The following is a 17,473-nucleotide window of genomic DNA, read 5'->3' as shown; positions in this document are numbered from 1 at the left end:
GTGTACATGCTAAAGATAACCTTCATTTTTTAATAAGAGAAATTATATGCAGCGTAACTTTAAAAGCCCGTTCACACTGGGGTTTATCTGAGCTAACGGAGTCAGATCCATGTGTCGAAAACTGGTTTTGGAGATGGATCGGCTACGTCAGTTAGCTTAGATAAATCCTAGTGGGAACGGCCCTTTAAAGTTGGTTTCGCTAATTTGTTGATGACAAAGCACACAAAGGCTAGTTACCTAAAATAGTACGTTCTCCTGTTCCATTGGAACAGTTTTTATGAACTATTTAGATGTTGTTGTTGTTACTTATGTTCATTTGCCTGACAGTAACATCAAATCAAGCCCACGAGATTCTTCGTGGCAAGCAGCGCAAGATACGCCTGTCGTTGGCAAAAGGCTTGAACACCATACCGGATTTAGCTCAGTTCCGCCGCCAATTTTGATGAAGAGCACCCCGGAAGGTAGGATCCGAGGATTTCCTACCCCTATTCCTTCCACAAAACCCCACGATAGGACTTTTCGCCGCACCGACACTATACATTTACAAACAAGATCGTGTTAAAGCCAATTTCATTTGAAAGACTATATGTTCCGGTTTCAGAAAATGTATTGCTCTTTTGATTATTTTGAATACTTTTAAATTTATGAACTTTAAAAATTTCGAATACTGAGCTGACGTGGCGACGAGTTTGGTAGCCTCATTTAATTGATTGATATTCTGGTAAATATTGACTTTTTTGTGCTGAAACCAGTTTTATTTAAAAGATCTTATGTTCCGGTTTCAGAATATGTACTGTTTGTTTGATTATTTTGAATTGTTTTGAAATTACGAACTTTTAAATGTTTGAATACTGAGCTGGGCCTAATGGATGCTGTCAGTTGACATTTGAAAAGTTGGTCCACCATTTATTAAGTCTTTCTGTCCGGTGAGGGCGAAACTTCAAAACCCTTTTGGTGCATCATATACTAAACCTTTCTGCCCATTGGTCAATTTATTCAATTTTAGTGAGAAAAAATTTGGTTTTTTATGGAAAATTATTTTAAAAGTTTTATATTGTGATTCTGATATGAAAATGGATTATTAGACATTTTGGAATTTTATAGAGTATTTTATTTATTTGCGAATATGTTCTAAACTCGCATTTTATCCTAGTTTTCAGTGCTTACATTAAGAGAATCCATTCCTATGCATAATGAGATCCTGGAAGATGACGAAGATGTATTTTTAGTAATCGATAGATTAAATAAAGTTGTTGAGGATATGAGAGAGTAAAGAATTTCAAAGGCACTTAAACACTGAACCAAGTATTAGTTTATATTGCCAACTGGATGACTTGTCTTAATTTAATGTATGTTGAAATGGAAAAAATGAAGAAAACAGAGGATAAATTGGAAAACTTAATACAAGACATCGCTGAAATAAAAGAATATATCAAAGAGATATGAAAGTTAAGGAAAGAAAAGGAAATGAGGAGAAAGTGAGTGGAAATACACTTGTAATAGATACCAAGTGTTGAGAAGGAAGATAAGGTGTTGAAACCTAAAGGATCTGAGTATAATGAAATTGTAATAAAATCACTTAAGAATGATATAGATGTATTTACGGAAATTAAACGAAATATTAATCCACCAAATTTAGGCATAAGAGTAATTAATTCTTATAGTAGAAAAAATGGAGATGTGATGGTGCTGTTAGCCAATTGAGAAGATTGTAAAATACTTGAAAGAGCAATTGTTGAAAAATGAGAAACTAGCGAATATTGTGAGACCTCGTAGGAAAACATTTATTAACCCGAAGGTTATAATTTATAATGTTTCTGATACTGTGGAGGATGATCAAATCATTAAAAATAGAATGTGAATGTGTTGGAGACTGTACTAGGCCATTGTTTAGGATTCCGACAAGTGAAAGAGAGGTATTTCAAATCTCTGGTGTCTGTCAGGGTTTCCTTTTGGATGGAAATCCAATTGCCAATCGCTGTTAATAATAAGTAAAATTGTATATCTACGTCTAAAGCGATGCTGAAATTGCTATGGATACGGTCACCTACGTTAACCATAAGGCCTATTATTTTTGGCCAGGAGAGTTGCAACACACTCGTAAACTAAACTGAACATTTACAAACATACATGCCTTCTCCGGGATTCGAACCCGGTCCCTTAGTCACGGCAGTCAGAGACGCTAACCACTCTACTGGTTGGGCGGCAGATAGACATTTTATGGAAAAGTGATTGTACATTTTTTCTCATCAGTTCAAAATATTTTGATTATTATAACATATAAGTAATTTCATGAAAGAGCTTTAATTAAACCAGTTACGCGCTACGTAACCAAGCAAAATTATATGAACATGGAGTGGCCTCTTGGTTGCTAATCTAGACTGTTAAAATCTTTGCGCGTCTGTTTATTTATTTGTTACTTCATTTCCTTCGAAACGGCGGGTAGCTGAGTTTCAAGAGGGAACCCTACAACTCCCCCCCCGATTCCAAAAATTCTTCGGAAGCTATTTTGACCATTCTTATTTTCGTAGTTTTCATAATCCGAGATAGTAATTAAAAACTCTATTAAAAAATTTAACGCTAAAAAACGATAATTTTCGCACTCCTGCAAGATGTTTTTTTTTCGCTGTTCGGTGCGTCGAAGTGCGTACGAGGTGGAATTTTAAAACTGCCATCCGGCCGCCCAGACAGGAAAGAGGTTAGAAATTCTGACTGCTGCACAGAAGGGCTTGGGTTCAAATCCAGGAGAAGACATGGATGTAAGTTGTAGGAGGCAACGATGGCCCACATGTAACGTATCCCCACAATAAAGAGACAGCTGCTTCTAGTCTTAGTAGTGGCCAATGCCAGTAAACGGCTACAGCTCGTTGTTGGGACCAAAAAAATTGCCGTCTCTCTTCTCTAAATAGAGCTAGAGAAAAAAAAATATGGAATCACGCGTCACGTGTATTCCTCCATCACCTGATGTATCACTCAATAAAACAATGTAACACTGGAGCGTCCTTAACCTTGAAAACGATAGTTGTTCTAGGAAACATTAAAATGTAAAATATAAATGTAATTTTTCAAGCAACAGTAAGAGAAACAGATATCACGAATCAATAAGTATTTAAAAAGTTATAAAATAAAACATTAAACATATATCGAAAGCACAAAAGCTATTTGATCCGTGGAAGGAGGGTCAGCTTTCTAAATTGGCAAAGAGGCATAAAATGCTAAATAAAATTTTGAATTATTAAAAGTGCAGATATAAGTATAAGAAACAATTAAATCTCCTATTGTAAGGATAGTGGTGGTGTGGTGGTGTATTTAATTATGGCAAAGCACACTAGGGCTATCTGCCTAAGGGGAGGGATGCCTTTCGTGGAGGACTTTCTAAGGGAAACTGGCTCGTATACACGTTACACATGGGGAAAACCACGAAAACACCCATGAAGCCAGCCCGTTCGCGGGATTCGAACCTCGGACCGAACTACCAGTGTTCAGCGACTTTACCGCTCGGCCGCTGGTGGGCCGACCCTATTGTAAGGATAAAACTGTTTGTTTATGTGACTACGGCAAAGCCTCAAGTGCTATCTGCCTGGCTTCGTGGAAAAACATTTTAAAGCAAACTGGCTGGTATACACGTTACACATGAGAGAAATCACGGAAACGCCAATGCGGCCTGCCCGTACGCAGGATTCCAACCTCGAACCGAACTACCCGTGTTGAGTGATTTTACTGTTCCGCCGCTTGTGAGAAGTTACGTATAAACTGACACGAGTCAACTCAAAATGAAGCTGAAGTAGTTTGAGAATATAAATAACACTTGCTGTTGTTACTTATGCTCACTTCTCTTACAGTAACATCAACCCAAATCCACGAAATTCCTGGTGACAACGATCGCAACATTATGGTTGGCAAGCAGCCTCGAGCACCTTACAAGAGACATTGCAATTTAGCTCACTTCCGACCCCAATTTAGATGGACAGCACCCCAGAGGGGAGCGGATCCAAGGGTTTTCCCCCCTCTCCCCCTCCACCAAACCACAAAGGGAAGCTTCACGAACTCATGTACACACGAGAGTTTTCGTCTGACCGCATATTTGGAGTGCCGCCATGCCGGCCCCGAAACGATACATTTACAAACATCCCTGCCTTCTCTGAGATTCGAAACCGGTCCCTTCGTCTCCGCAGTCAGCGACGCTAACCACTATACCGGTTTTGAGGCGTATAAAACTTATCTAATTCATATTAAAAATTTCTTTTTCAGCTGTAGGCTTTCATTCACCTTTCATTCATATTGAAATGTTTTTTATATTTTCTCTTTTTAGGTGTACGCAGAACTTATAAATTTTGCTATGCAGTCCGCTGCTGTAAACTCGGCAATCAGTTAATATGAAGTATTATCCCTGCAGCTTCATTTACATGTCTTCTCTGTACGTATCATTGTTTTTCTCTCCACTTTCCTTCAAAGTGTCATGAATATATGTTATAAAAATTCAAAGAAATGCTAATATAAATATTTGGTACTCTTCTTTTATAAGCACCAAATTCAGAAATGTATGTATGGATGTATGTGTTCTTGTATGCATATGGTCTATGTATGTGTTCATGTATGCATATGGTCTAAGTGTATACATGTGTATGTGTAGGTACGCACATACATGCATATACAAACATATATGTGCGTACGTACACATACATACGCACATTTCTGAATCGTATCCCGATACCAGAAGAGTACCAAATATTTTTTTACTAGAAAGAAAAAAAAAATATATATATATATATATATATATTTAGACAATTCTTTTAAACTTTCCATCATGTTTCTTTATTTATTTATTAGCGTTTTTAATTTTTTACATTTGATTAATTAAATCTTTTTTATTTTATTTATATATGCGAACTTTTGAATGATGATATTTTTTTCAAATGGGTTAATTATTTTTAACAAAGCATTTTATAATTTAGAGGAAAATTTTTAATTTATGGTTTTTGACTAAATCCAGTTGTTTAAACATCACGAAAGTTATTCACCAGAAAAAGCATTATTGACAGACCCCACTATCGGCCGAGATTTAAAGTCCGTGAACTCTGGTAGTTCGGTCCGAGGTTCGAATTCCGCGAATGAGCTGGCTGTATGGTCGTTTTCGTGGTTTTCTCCATGTGAAAGGGGTTAATACGAGCCAGTTTCCCTTAGAAAGTTCTCCATGAAGGCATCCCTCCCTTCCGTGTAGTGCCTTTTAGGGCAGAACACGTAAATAATAAAAAAGCATTATTGACATTCCATACTGCTTATCTTACCAGCGTTGTGTTGCTCCTTAGGTAAATCTATTAAGCGAAAACACTTTTAAATTGTATTTAAACTTTGATTACAGATTAAATTAATTAGCAATTTGTAAATATTCTAAAATAAGGAAGTTAATTCTTAAAATAGCTACTGAAAGAATTAGATTCTGTAATATTTTAAATTAATGTTATCTGCTTTTTGGTTTTATTTATTATGGCAAGGAACACTATGTGGTTATATTATGAATTGAATGGTATAACATCTGACATTATGTGCACTAATCAACAATACTTAGAATATAATATTCATAGCACCGAGTGTAAGTATGTCATTATTGAAAATGGTTAATGTGTAAACATGCTCCACATCTTAACAGTTCTCAAGAGTATTTAGTGCAATACGACATCTATAAAGTGTAAATCACATTCAATAACTATTCGTGTAATTATCAGAATGGCAAAAATACAGTAAATCAGAGTATATGGTCCAGTGTCAAAAAGTAATAAAATTAAAAACAATACAAAAAGTAAGTAAAATCAATCTTACGTTTATTTAGTGACATCAAAGGTTTACAGTTACATTTCTATTTTTTTTTTTTTTTTTTTTTTTTTTTTTACTTTGGGTGGTGGCGGTCATCAAATTTAACATTGTTAGCTGACACGACAAAATAAAGAGGGAAATAATTGTATATTAATTAACATTCAAAAATATTAGAGAGGCCCCCTCCGATAGTACACAGGTGTTGTTAACAATCAAATTCTGCATATACAGGTTGCTGGATCTGTAATGATAAAAGAAAAAAAATAAGAGAAACATATTTAAACATTGGCCACAGGGGTGGCGGTTAGGAACTCCTCCATTCTGCAGTTTCCTTCAGGCAGGCCCACCAGCGGCCGAGCGGTAAAGTCGCTGAACACTGGTAGTTCGGTCCGAGGTTCGAATCCCGCGAACGGGCTGGCTGCATGGGCGTTTTCGTGGTTTTCCCCATGTGTAACGTGTATACGAGCCAGTTCCCTTAGAAAGGCCTCCACGAAGGCATCCCTCCCCTTAGGCAGATAACCCTCGAGGCTTTGCCATAATCACACACACACACACACACACCCTTCAGGCAGACTCATGAGCTGCTGATTCCGCTCTCTTCTCTTACTGCTCAGCCACGCCATCTTTTCCATCTCAGGAAGTAATTTTTTCCGACTTCTGAGTAGGTTCTACGCTGCATAGCTTCTTTTTTGTCGCTCTCCCTCTGCCATCCCAACAACGCAGCACTTTTTGTACACTGGCGAGATTTTTTACCATTGGCGAAGTAAGGTTATGGGGGGAAAACGCCAAGTACGGCTAGCTCCAAAGAGAAGAAACAGATATATCTTCAGGAGAACGATTTCCTAATCTACCAGAATTTGGCAAACAACGCGGTTCAACAGCACAACCCCCAAGGCCACGGCGTGAGGTCAAATACCACTCTGCTGAAGGAAAAGGGAAAAGCACTAGCCTCGCATCGGGGTCTTTCTCTAGTATAGCGAGCAACCTAACTGACGAATCTTCACCCCCACGTAAACAATCTCCCAACAGAACATTTCTATGCTAGAGATGCCAGAGCAAACAGGGTTTCGAATATGCAAAACAGCACAGATTGTAAAGAAATTAGCACATATGGTAAAAGCTTTGCAAAAGGAATTCGAGGCGCGGCAATCCCCAGATAAGGAATTCTGAGAACGAATTCCAAGCCGACAACATTGGATGGGAAAATTGCAGAACCAGTGAATTGTTTTCAACACAATAAACGAATTTAATAAAGCACAAATTAAACTCTTAATTAACAATTAAGTTCAGTTACCGAAATACACGCATTATAAGTTGTTTCTTCAGAAGAAATAAGTATACGTATTCATTTTCAAGATTGAGTTTCATTCACAATTGATTGACCATTACCACTAGTCAGAAAATATGAATTTGAGAAACTTTAATAGAAAGAGGGGTAAAAAAAAATTAAGTTACCTAATAAAAAATTAGCACACTAAAAGTGCAGCAACAAAACTTTAAAATAATTAAAGTTAAACAACCTTAGGGGTTGTTTACAACAAACAAGTACAAAAACCAAGTAAAACTTAAGTCCCTAAACTCAAATTAAAATTAAACAACTTCAAATTAAGAACACTTTTAAAGCAACCAAACCTAAATTTAAAGTTTATAAAAATTACAGTTTAAACCTACAATCAAAATTAAACAAACTAAAGCAAAAATTAATAGCTTCAATTACTCATCAAAACTGAACTAAGTAAGCAATTAACTTAAAGTCTGAAAATAAAAACAATTAACACATAACAACAAGGGCTATCTGCCTGAGTGGAAGGATGCCTTCGAGCTTTACAAGGGAAATTGGCTCGTATACACGTTAGAAATAGGGAAAACGCCCAGGCAGCCAGCTCTTTCGCCTGGATTTGAACCCAGAACGGAATCCAGTTTTCAGGGACTTTACCGCTCGACCGCTGTTGGGTGCTAATATTGGCAAGTATTTAATTTGGTTCTAGAATGTAAAACTTCTCGCAAAAATTAAAAATCCGGTAAATTCTTGTTTAAAAGGTTTTGCCGAATTTGCATTTTATGAAATTATGCAAATGATTCAATCAAAATTAAATGAAACTTAGTTGAAAATTCGTCAATTATGTTAAAAACTACACGAAGATTCATGCAAATATCAATCTCACATTGAAGTTGGCTTTCTTAAGCTCAAACATTCATCAGTTTTCATAGATGTACTTTCTCACTGATTCAAGTTGCACATAATTTACTAATGAAACAAATCACTTACGAGACAAAAAACCAATTAAAGCAGTAAAAATTCCCTTCATTAAATGCAACCTAATACCGTAAAGTTTCTTTAAGCCGTCACCATATATAATGTACGTGTTCTTCGCTTAGACACTTTTGTTGTTGTTGATTTTATTACTTATGCTCACTTGTCTGATAGTAGCACCAGCCCAAGCCCACGAAATTCCTTGTGGCAAGGAGCGCAAGATACGCTTGTCGTTGGCAACAGCCTTGAGAACTTTACAGCTGACCGTTGGATTTAGCTCAGTTCCGTCTCCAATTCATCAAAATTGGGGACGGAGAGGACCCTAGGATCCCAGAGGGGAGCGGATCCTAGGGTCTTCCATCCCTCTCCCGTTCCACCAACTCCACGAACTCGTGTACACACGAGAGTTTTCGTCTGGCCGCATATTTGAAGTGCCGCCATGCCGCATCGAAACGATACATTTACAAACAATCCATGCCTTCTCTGAGATTCGAACTCGGTCCCTCCGTCTCCGCAGTCAGCGACGCTAACCACTATACCAGTCTTGAGGCGTATAAAACTTATCTAATTCATATTAAAAATTTCTTTTTCAGCTGTAGGCTTTCATTCACCTTTCATTCATATTGAAATGTTTTTTATATTTTCTCTTTTTAGGTGTACACAGAACTTATAAATTTTGCTTTGGATGCAGTCCGCTGCTGTAAACTCGGCAATCAGAAAATATGAAGTATTATCCCTGCAGCTTCATTTACATGTCTTCTCTGTACGTATCATTGTTTTTCTCTCCACTTTCTTTCAAAGTGTCATGATTATATGTTATAAAAATTCAGAGAAATGCTAATATAAATATTTGGTACTCTTCTTTTATCAGCACCAAATTCAGAAATGTATGTATGGATGTATGTGCTCTTATATGCATATGGTGTATGTATGTGTTCATGTATGCATATGGTCTAAGTGTATACATGAGTATGTGTACGTACGCACATATATGCATACACTATAAGGTATTTCTCCCACTTTCCTAGCGTCCTTCGTGGTGTAGTGGTTCTGCACACTGAGCCGGTATTTCAGAGGTCCGTGGTTCGATTCCCGGCGAAGGCGGTTGCTAATTCTTCATCTCTTTGGCTTCCAAAATATCCTAATGTCTCTACAGTGGCGCCCTAACTAAAAGGGTTGTGGATGATGATTCTCCACACCCAGGATTTGGCGACTAGGTCCGCTAAAACCCTAGTCGCCCTTTAAAAAGGGGAGTATATAAGGTATTTCTCCCACTTTCATAGCGTCCTTCGTGGTGTAGTGGTTCTGCACACTGAGCCGGTATTTCAGAGGTCCGTGGTTCGATTCCCGGCGAAGGCGGTTGCTAATTTTTCATCTCTTTGGCTTCCAAAATATCCTAATGTCTCTACAATACAAACATATATGTGCGTACGTACACATACATACATACGCACATTTCTGAATCGGATCCCGATACCAGAAGAGTACCAAATATTTTTTTACTAGAAAGTAAAAAAAAATTATATATATATATATAAATTTAGACAATTCTTTTAAACTTTCCATCATGCTTCTTTATTTATTTATTAGCGTTTTTAATTTTTTACATTTTATTAATTGAAAATTTTATATTTTATTTATAAATGCGCACTTCTGTCTGTTAATATTTTTTCAAACGGGTTAACTATTTTTAACAAAGCAGCATTTTATAATTTAGAGCAACGTTTTTAATTTATGGTTTTCGACTAAATCGAGTTTTTTAAACATCACAAAAGTTATTCACCATAAAAAGCATTATTGACAGACCCCACTAGCGGCCGAGAGTTAAAATCCGTGAACTCTGGTAGTTTGGTCCGAGGTTCGAATTCCGCGAATGGGCTGGCTCTATGGTCGTTTTCGTGGTTTTCTCCATGTGAAAGAGCCAGTTACCCTTAGAAAGTCCTCCATGAAGACATCCCTCCCTTCCGTGAAGTGACTTTTAGGGCAGAACACGTAAATAATAACAAAACATTATTGACATTCAATACTGCTTATCTTACTAGCGTTCTGTTGCTTCTAAGTTAAATCTATTAAGCGAAAACACTTTACAATTGCTTTTTAAACTTTGATTACAGATTAAATTAATAAGCAATTTGTAAATATTCTAAAATAAGGAAGTTAATTTGGTTCTAGAACTTAAAAGAATGAAGTTGGCTTTCTTAAGCTCAAATATTCATCAGTTTTCATAGATGTATTTTCTCAGTGATTCAAGTTCCACATAATTTACTAATGAAACAAATCACTTACGAGACAAAAACCAATTAAAGCAGTAAAAATTCCCTTCATTAAATGCAACCTAATACCGGAAAGTTTCTTTAAGCCGTCAACCATATATAATGTACGTGTTCTTCGCTTAGACACTTTTGTTGTTGTTGATTTTATTACTTATGCTCACTTGCCTGATAGTAGCACCAGCCCAAGCCCACGAAATTCCTCGTGGCAAGGAGCGCATGATACGCTTGTCGTTGGCAACAGCCTTGAGAACTTTACAGCTGGCAGTAGGATTTAGTTCAGTTCCGTCCCCACTTTTCATGAAGAGCACCCCAGAAGGGAGCGGATACGAGGGTCTTCCACCCCTCTCTCCTTCCATCAAACCACAAGAGGAAGCTCCACTAACTCGTGTTTTCGGCTGGCCGCATATTTGGAGTGCCGCTATGTCGCACAGAAACGATACATTTATAAATATCCATGCCTTCTCTGAGATTCGAACCCGGTCCCTTCATCACCGCAGTCAGCGACGCTAAACACTATACCGGTCTTGCGGCGTATAAAACTCATCTAATTTATATTAAAAATTTCTTTTTCAGGTGTAGGCTTTCATTCATATTGAAATGTTTTTATATTTTCTCTTTTATGTGTACGCAGAACTTATAAATTTTGCTTTGGACGCAGTCCCCTGCGGTAAACTCGGCAATCAGTTAATATGATGTATTATCCCTGCAGCTTCATTTATATCTCTTCTTTGTACGAATCATTGTTTTTCTCTCCACTTTCTATCTTTGAAGAATTTCTTGTCATGATTATATAATATAAAAATTCAGAGAAATGCTAATATAAATATTTGGTACTTTTCTTTTATCAGTACCAAATTCAGAAATGTATGTATAGATGTATGTGTTGATGTACGCATATGGTATGTGTATACATGTGTATGTGTAAGTACACTTTAAATCGGATCCCGATACCAGAAGAGTACCAAATATTTTTACTAGAAAGTAAACCAAAAAACAACCATGCAGCCAGCCCGTTCGCGGGATTCGAACCTCGGACCAAACTACCAGTGTTCAGCGACTTTGCCGCTCGGCCCTTGGTGGGACCACTTCTGCAGTGAAAATTATAGAAGAGTGATTTGTCTTGTTTCGCCAATCGTGATCGTGCGCAATGCGAGAGGCTCTCCGGGCGAGTCCAATTTTGGGAGAGTCCAATATTGGGCGAGTCCAAAGTCACATTGTAGCTTTAGCGCCAGAAGAGATTTCGCTGCAAGCGGTTACTGCCGAGACGGCGAGTCCAATGTTATTGCACCCTTGTGCGATAACATTGGACTCGCCCGTTTCGGCAGTAACCGCTTGCGATAGAGACAAAGAATGAGGCGATTCCCAATTCAAATTTTTGATAGAGAGAAGGTCAGTCAGTCCCTGTCAGCGGTGCCTGTTGTTTTAGTGAGCTAGCATTATTTTATTTATGTTTGAAGTTATTAAAAATTATAATTTAAATTCGCCGGGATTTAAAGAATTAATTTCCTTTTTCGAAGAAGTTAATGTACTGGTACTGGTAATCAAGATGAAGACGATAGAGTTAAATGTTCACATTATAGTTCTGAGTGTTCGGTTGCTCACGGTGGTCGATCCAATATAAAAGATCATTTGCAGTCGAGTAAACACAAAAAAGAGTTAAGCATATGGCGCTAGCTCATCAAAACTGACAAGTGTTTTCTTAAGACTGCAAGTTCTAATGACAAAAAACGTAGACTTAGCAGAGAAAGAAGCGACCTTTGCTTACCACATAGCAGACCATAGCATAATACTCAATTCGAATTCTTGTTCATCAAAACTAATTTCGTAGTTTTTTTAACCTAAATTATTACTCGGAAAAACTAAGGCAATAGTTTTAAATGTCATTAAGCCTTTTAGCTCAAGCAGAGCTTAAAGAAGTCAAACTTCGCGTCTGAAAGTATGGATGCATCAAACAGAAATAATATAAAACTTGTGCTAATTGTTGTGCGCTACTTTAATACAAATTCAGGTATGCAAGTAAAGCTGATGATAGGGTACCCAAACCATTCTGTAAGATTCAGCAAAATGCGAAGGCATTCAATATTTAATTGGTGATGTCACTGCTTTCTGCAGTTTTGATATCAGTATGGCTGCATTATATTTTTAATAAATGTATTTTTCTTCTTACAGAATTTCTCCATATGAAATTTGCTGTTCAAACAGGAAGCTGGCTGCAGTGATGTTTTATAATTCAACGGCTTCGAAACTTACTGGAAAGGCAATTTGCCAAAAATTATGGCCGAAGGGTAAAACAAACAACCAAGCTTTACATGGGAAATTCCAAGCTTCTGGAGAAGGCCAGGCTTCACTCTGAGTTGTCTACCCAATGAAGAGGAAAAAGCAGAATAGCTGAATTACTCATACACCCTGGGGAAAATGCATAAGATGGGAAAGAGCATCAGCTCTCAGTATTTTTTTTGTTGTTGTTCAGAACTGAGATTGGAGTGTTCAGAGATCGTGCGAGCTTCCCTCTTTGGATTTGTTTTCCATTGTGTTGTGTTTTTGATATTAGTAGTTTGAGATGGTAACTACTGATTGAGCTGTGCTATACTAAAAAGAGCTATATAAGTACTTGTAGAAAGCTCTAGATCTGTAAAATATTTCTTTTGTGAAAATAAATTTTACAAAGCTTTCATTGTTTCTGTGTAAAGTCAATCCAAAACGTAATTAATTATTTCAGATGATCACACATAGATTAAACAGTCTATTAAAATACTTTCGAATTTCAATTTTTGCATTTGGAACACCTGCTACCCACGGTTCTGTGAAACAATGTTACAAGTTAGCGAAAATGTTACAAGTTACTGAAAAAGTTAAAAATTCATGTTTCCAACATAGGAAAAGGAATAAAAGGGTAAAAGGATAAAAAGTAAAAATAAAGTATAAAAGAAAAATAATATTCTTTCACTTGCAATAAATTTGAAAAGTACTTTTGAGGACATTTTCATGCAGCGATTAGCAAAACCTCCGAATTTTTCGTTTAATGTAGATCCCTCCCATAGATTTACCTTGTTTGAACATGAAAACGATTTTTTGTACTTCTCACCATTTTGCCAATCGCTTAAACAACTTTTAAATCGTCCTTAACCTTGAATGACCTTCAATTTGACCGATTTGACCTTCAAATGACTTTCAAAAGCTCTTGAACCTACAAACATACTAGGAACCACTAAGCTTAAATTTTATTAAAGTGTTATTTCACCTATCTGACCTTGAATGATCCTATATTCGATATATTTAACCTTGAAATGACTTTTAAAAGTACCGAAACGTGCTCAGTGACCTTGAAAATCCGTTATTCAACCTATTGAAAGCCTATTCTCTTAAAACAATTCAGCGCAAATTTCGTTCATTTGAGTTTCGTTCGAGCAATCTAACCTTGAATGACCTTCAAATAGACTGATTTGACCTTCAAATGACTTTCAAAGCACCGAAACGATAAATTTTCTCAAAATTTGATGGGCAGTGACCTTGAAAATCCGTTATTCAACCTTGAAGGGCTATTCTCTTAAAACAATTAAGCGCAAATTTCGTTCAACTGAGTTTCATTCGAGCTACTTAACCTTGAATGACCTTCAAGTAGACCGATTTGACCTTCAAATGACTTTCAAAGCACTGAAACGATAAATTTTCTCAAAATGTGATGGGCAGTGACCTTGAAAATCCGTTATTCAACCTTGAAGGGCTATTCTCTTAAAACAATTCAGCGCAAATTTCGTTCAGCTGAGATTCGTTCGAGCAATCTAACCTTGAATGACCTTCAAATAGACCGATTTGACCTTCAAATGACTTTCAAAGCACCGAAACGATAAATTTTCTCAAAATGTGATGGGCAGTGACCTTGAAAATCCGTTATTCAACCTTGAAAGGCTATTCGCTTAAAAACAATTGAACGTAAGTTTCGTTCACTCGTTTCGTTTGAGCTACCTAACCTTGAATAACCTTCAAGTTGATGGATTCGACCTTCAAATGACTTTTGAAAGTTCTTGAACATGCGGACAGCTGCCTCAGTGTTGAGAAAATTTGGCTAATAAATTAACTTGAAAATCCGTTACTTATCCTTCAAAATGATTTTCCGATAAAAATCACTAAAATTCATTAAAGGTGTCATATGAGTTATTTAACCTTGTGTGACTTTGTTTATTTAACATTGAAATGACTTACATTCATACTTCATTACATTAAAATGATATATTTTTATTGAGTTTCAAATTCATTAAATTTGAACGAGCAATTAAATACCTTATGCTTTCCTGAATTACTGTAATTTGACAACTGACCATTTTTTAGATTGCATGAAGGTGCACAAAAACATCCTTGGAATATACTGAGGATGTTTCTTGAGGGATATGCGCACATCCTCAGGCCATCCCGGAATATCCCCCGAACCTCCTAAACACATCCTCCCGCGTGCTTATTGTCACATCCAGTATATCCTAACAAAATCCCATCGACAACGTACGGGATGTTATTAGGATCTGAACTCCTACTTACTACATCCTCAGGACATCCCGTAATATCCCAGTTTCCTCCTAAACTCATCCTCCCGAGTGCTTAATGTCACATCCCAGTATATCCTTAGGACATCCTATCTAGGTCCCACCGACAGCGCATGGGATGTTATCAAAATTTGAAATACTAGTTACAATATCCCTTTAACCTCTTAAATACATATTCTCAACTGCTTAATGTTACATCCTAGTATATCCTCAGGAATCTTCTTTATAATCCATTGAAAGTGTGTGAAGTTGTTTCAATAACCTAAAACCTACTTATTTTCCACAGATAATCACAGGTCCTCTATCTGTGGTTACTATGGAAAAATAAGAAATTTTATGAATATTTATAGAATTTATTTTTCTAATTTGAATTTCAAATAATTTAATAATTTGTATACATATCTAAAACTGAGCAAGGGACTTGAAATGAATTATTAATACAAAATGTTATAAGAGAAAATTTTGCTTTAAAATATTAAAAATCTTTCAATCATTTTTAACCTTTCAACTGCCCAAAACTGAATTCTTTAATAAATTCATAATTAAATTATTCTACAAATTCAGTTCTGACTTCAGTTAATTTGTATTCAAAATTCAATAATAAAATTAAGCATTTAATAACCTATAAGTAGTGGACCAGATGTGTGTAAATTTTGAAATTCTGAACTTAAGTCGGTTACGTTGATTGAATCATTATTGATGGCTACAATATGATTAAACAGTTCATGAGTTCGTTTTGCTAATTTCTGTAATGGAGCGGAAGATTTTCTAAGCAATTTTTTTATAGAAGACATATAGCTTTCAAATTTAAATGCACTGCGATTACTAACAGCCCAAACATTTTTATATCTTCGCAAATATGCAGTAGGCCGTGAACGTTATGAGAAATGTACTGTGTTCCATAATAAAGCACAAAATTTAGTACGAAGATATTTAATAGAGACTGTGTGTTATGTTCACCTCTTTGTGGAATGGGCTGGAAATCAAAACTCTACACAATAAATATCATAAATATTTTATTTTTGCTCCAAAAAATAAAAACTGGAAACACAACTCAATTACAATAAAAATAATCGCGGTTTGCCACATCTCTGAAACACAATCACAGGAAACTTCATTCATTTAAAAGTAGAAATACATTATTTTTAGGTTTTTATGAATAGCAGGAGCGCGCTCTTTCGGCGAGCAATGGATGGCGTAACACACTGGGCCCCCATTATCCCGTCATCAGCTGAACTAGAAATATAAACTGAAACATAATGCAACCAAAATACCAAATATTTTTACTGGAAAGTAAACCAAAAAAACAACCATGCAGCCAGCCCATTCGCGGGATTCGAACCTCGGACCAAACTACCAGTGTTCAGCGACTTTACCGCTCGGCCGTTGGTGGGCCCACTTCTGCAGTGAAAACTATAGAAGAGTGATTTGTCTTGTTTCGCCAATTGTGATCGTGCGCAATGCGAGAGGCTCTCCGGGCAAGTCCAATTTTGGGAGAGTCCAATATTGGGCGAGTCCATTGTAGCTTTAGCGCCAGAAGAGATTTCGCTGCAAGAGGTTACTGCCGAGACGGGCGAGTCCAATGTTATTGCATCCTTAGTGTGCGATAACATTGGACTCGCCCGTCTCGGCAGTAACCGCTTGCGATAGAGACAAAGAATGAGGCGATTCCCAATTCAAATTTTTGATAGAGAGAAGGTCAGTCAGTCCCTGTCAGCGGTGCCTGTTGTTTTAGTGAGCTAGCATTGTTTTATTTATGTTTGAAGTTATTAAAAATTTTAATTTAAATTCGCCGAGGATTTACAGAATTAATTTCCTTTTTCAAAGAAGTTAATGAACTGGTACTGGTAATCAAGATGAAGATGATAGAGCTAAATGTTCACATTATAGTTCTGAGTGTTCGGTTGCTCACGGTGGTCGATCCAATATAAAAGATCATTTGCAGTCAAGTAAACACAAAAAAGAGTTAAGCATATGCCGCTAGCTCATCAAAACTGACAAGTGTTTTCTTAAGACTGCAAGTTCTAATGACAAAAAACGTAGACTTAGCAGAGAAAGAAGCGACCTTTGCTTACCACATAGCAGACCATAGCATAATACTCAATTCGAATTCTTGTTCATCAAAACTAATTTCGTAGTTTTTTTAACCTAAATTATTACTCGGAAAAACTAAGGCAATAGTTTTAAATGTCATTAAGCCTTTTAGCTCAAGCAGAGCTTAAAGAAGTCAAACTTCGCGTCTGAAAGTATGGATGCATCAAACAGAAATAATATAAAACTTGTGCTAATTGTTGTGCGCTACTTTAATACAAATTCAGGTGTGCAAGTAAAGCTGATGATAGGGTACCCAAACCATTCTGTAAGATTCAGCAAAATGCGAAGGCATTCAATATTTAATTGGTGATGTCACTGCTTTCTGCAGTTTTGATATCAGTATGGCTGCATTATATTTTTAATAAATGTATTTTTCTTCTTACAGAATTTCTCCATATGAAATTTGCTGTTCAAACAGGAAGCTGGCTGCAGTGATGTTTTATAATTCAACGGCTTCGAAACTTACTGGAAAGGCAATTTGCCAAAAATTATGGCCGAAG

At 36.6% G+C, this 17,473-nt stretch overlaps 2 long non-coding RNA genes across 2 annotated transcripts in view; one reads left to right on the top strand and one right to left on the bottom strand.

The window, feature by feature from the left end:
* Positions 1-13,007, top strand: part of LOC118194114 (uncharacterized) — a 78,757-nt gene extending 65,750 nt beyond the window's left edge. Inside the window, exons 2-4 of the long non-coding RNA XR_015038520.1 lie at positions 4,313-4,417; positions 8,723-8,831; positions 12,511-13,007. This is a non-coding gene — a long non-coding RNA (uncharacterized LOC118194114). The remainder of the gene's footprint in view (positions 1-4,312; positions 4,418-8,722; positions 8,832-12,510) is intronic.
* The window catches only part of LOC118194113 (uncharacterized), a 122,702-nt gene that overhangs the window by 28,925 nt on the left and 76,304 nt on the right, over positions 1-17,473 (bottom strand). The gene's annotated exons all lie outside the window — the stretch shown is intronic.

The sequence above is a fragment of the Stegodyphus dumicola genome, chromosome X1, assembly GCF_044657685.1.
Source record: "Stegodyphus dumicola isolate Sdum_Otavi_A_Nest chromosome X1, ASM4465768v1".
Lineage (NCBI taxonomy): Eukaryota > Metazoa > Arthropoda > Arachnida > Araneae > Eresidae > Stegodyphus > Stegodyphus dumicola.
The sequence above is the reverse complement of the archived record's forward strand: the minus strand, read 5'-3'. Positions and strand labels throughout refer to the sequence as shown.